Raw genomic sequence first — 3,387 nt, forward strand, 5'->3', positions numbered from 1 at the left:
TACACAGAGGTCGTGTTCTGTCGGGTTGGAGTCGACAGCGCATGGACGCTGCTCGACACCAAACTGAAGTTCTTCGTGGGGTCTATCGTCCAATGCCAAGACAAGTTCTTGGCGATCGACTGCACTGGAGAAATCTTTGCCTACAGCAGCAACGCCGCCGGCGCTACTCCAATCGTGACGCTGCTGCCATCGCTGTCGCCACCTATGGGGCTCTGCCACCGTAGCTACCTAGAATCAAACAGTGAGCTGCACATTGTGGGTGCCATGATGAGCACGTTCCACGAGACACAGAGCTTCACCTACAACAGCGCGATCTACAAGTGCAACCTCCACGACCGTACGCCGTAGTGGTCCAGGGTGAGGGACATCGGTGACCAGACACTGTTCGTGTCTAAACATTTCAATGAAAGTTTTAGTGGAACAAGTATATCTAAGTACAAGGAGAACAAAATCTACATGTCTGAGCCATTGTATGAGGATCCATACGACTTAGTCAATCGATTGGAGATCGTTGATATTGCTACCGGCGCATCCGAAGTGAAGCCCATCCAGGAAAAGATGCAGGGTTCTGAGTCTCTAGGTTGGATTCGATCCAATCTCTGGAAGGATCATTACAAGACATCAATCATCTCATAGCTTTGGACAATATCGCAAAGCTACTAAAAATTATAACTGTGCCCTCACCTCAAACATTGTCTAGATAAATGGATTACAATGAAAGAAATGGATATTGGAGATTTCTTCCTGCCAATATAAAACATTATCTTAGCCGCATCATAGAAAGGTCTATAAAGTAGAGTTTGTAAGCCTGCGACGCCGCTCACTCTGTGACTGTGTTAAATTCATAAACTTTGCTTTTTGGATTAAATGTCACTTTAACGTTGGTATTTAATTTTTACAGTATTGTTATCTTATTATGCGATCAGTGTGTTTTTAGTATAAATTGTTAATTATCCCGTAGCAACGCACGATCATGTTACCTAGTAAGAACAAAAAGAATTGAAACGTACTCCCCACATCTTAGACAGAATGTAACTCTCACTTCTCAACAAAGTCAAATAAATTTAAGTTTGACCAAATCTATTAAAAATACTAACATTTATATGTTAAATAACTATCGTTATTCACTATAAATATATTTTTATAGTAAACGAAATTGAGACACAAATGTCAATATTTTTTCATGTGAACTTTTGATATTCTTTTTAGGATGGACGGAGTACTAGCTAGCACTAGAATGAAAATGGTTGGGCGCATACAAAGACAAATCTGCTTCAAAACTTGTATTAACCATTTTTTTTAAAGACGACATTATTGCCAACCAACCAATACAAGCAAGTCTTTTTCCTAACAGCAGAAATGAGTCTTTTCCCTTTCCTCAAACGACTGAACACAAGCGGCCTGTTCGTTGGTTGGTTTCTGGACTGGTTTGGGCTGGCTGGTGCTGCTTTGTTGTGAGAGGAAAACACTGTTGGCTGGCTGGTTTGGGCTGGCTGAAACCAACAAGCGAACAGGGTGAAGGACACCAAAGCTGAGAAGCGTGAGCAAACAACCAAATTAGTGCAACTATAATTTTATATTGGTAAGCACACGTGTGTATATACATATGCTACAAAGTGTAGAGCATGTCATTTTCTTCTTCATTGAACATCTTACATCTCTTCTGGTTGATTTCTTATCCGTACGCCACTGTATAGTAGCCACAAATTTGATCTCGATTCTTGCCGTGCAGGCAAGTCGTCAAAGAATCAAGATGACATGTTTTGCTGACGGTCGGTGGTATCACTGGGGTCAGTAGTAAGTGTTAAATAGGTATGATTTTTTTTTTTTTAATTTGAAGTGGTGCGCCACCATCAGTGACTCAGGCACTATAAATTTAGTACTATAATCCAAGCAACGATCTTACGTAGGCGATGACAACACTAATAAAGACACAGCAATCACGGATGAAAATAGCTACTCCATCCCTAAAAGAAAGTCATTGTAGTTTGTTCTAAGTCAAACCACTCTAAATTTGATAAAGCATATAGCTAAAGAAGATCGTATCAATATTTATGACACTAAATATATATGTATACTATGAAAATATGTTTCATGCTGAATTTATAATACTCTTTTGATATGATAAATAATTGATATTTTTTGGTATATATAAACTAAGATGGTTTGACTTATAGAACAAAATAGAATGACTTCCTTTAAGGGATACTACAAAACACTCATTCCAGTTGACCCATCTCTACCAGTAATATTATTAGAATTGACACATATTTTTCCACCACGACTTGCATATCATACGGATGGCACATTACAGGGAATCTTCTCACACTTTTTAGTTCCCGGCCACAATTTGGTTCCCAGCCACAATTTGCCCCAACTAACCTTAGGTAGGTAGGTGTGGCTAGAAATTCCAGGCCATACTTTATCATGCCTAAGGAAATCTTGTCACACTTATTTACTCTAGGACATATGGAGTCCAAAAGAATCTTGCCTTAGTTGCCAACCACACACTACTCGTTAACTTGATCAAACTTACATAAGATGAAGTGTGGCTATCAACCAAACATACCCTATATACATTACAATAATATCCCCCCTTCCTCCAAAGGTTATCGATCGGTGTTTATTCGGAGTTGGCACTAATGCTTTGTTGTGTTCATAAGTTGACCTTACCTTATTTAGGAAATTCATCACTTTTACTCAGATGTAGAGATGATAAACTTATTTATGACTGAGAATTGTAGGTTTAATGAGATGTACAACTTTTTAACTAAGTTTTGTTTTTTACTTTATGCTGTTTAGATATCCAAATAGCTGACCCTGACCAAAGTTTCAGATAACAAACCTCAGATGGAAAAAATAGTAGTATTACATTGCTATATGAGTGTTTTGTTCACTGAAAAGCCAGGCTGAAAAGTACAGTTGGCTGATTTATTGTGAGAGAAAAACAATGTACCATGACATGATAAGCCAGACTGATAAGTTCAAGCGAACAAAAGTGCAAGTATGCAAGAAAATTGTGTAACCGTGCAAAAAAAAAAGTTTGGGCCTACGGGGTTATTTGTTTGGGCATCTGATTTACTAAATGCCATTGCCATTTATCTAAAAGTTGAGATTTCTATGGCACCAGAGAATCTCTTGTCCTTTTTTTAATTATAAACGTGTACTCGTGTGGGTGTGTAGCCTTATCACTTGGATTATTGGATGGGGGTGCGCGCGGTCAAGGGGCCAACGGGCCGGCCAAGTCACCAAGTCAAAGGCCCGGCCGACCACCGATCCACCATGGCACCATGAAAATGCAGTGTTTGTCGGCCTTGTTTAGTCGGGTGAAATTTGGAAATTTGATTAATGTAGTATTTTTATTTTTATTTAGCAATTAGTATTCAA

The sequence above is a fragment of the Miscanthus floridulus genome, chromosome 15 (assembly GCF_019320115.1).
Source record: "Miscanthus floridulus cultivar M001 chromosome 15, ASM1932011v1, whole genome shotgun sequence".
In the NCBI taxonomy this organism is placed as follows: domain Eukaryota; kingdom Viridiplantae; phylum Streptophyta; class Magnoliopsida; order Poales; family Poaceae; genus Miscanthus; species Miscanthus floridulus.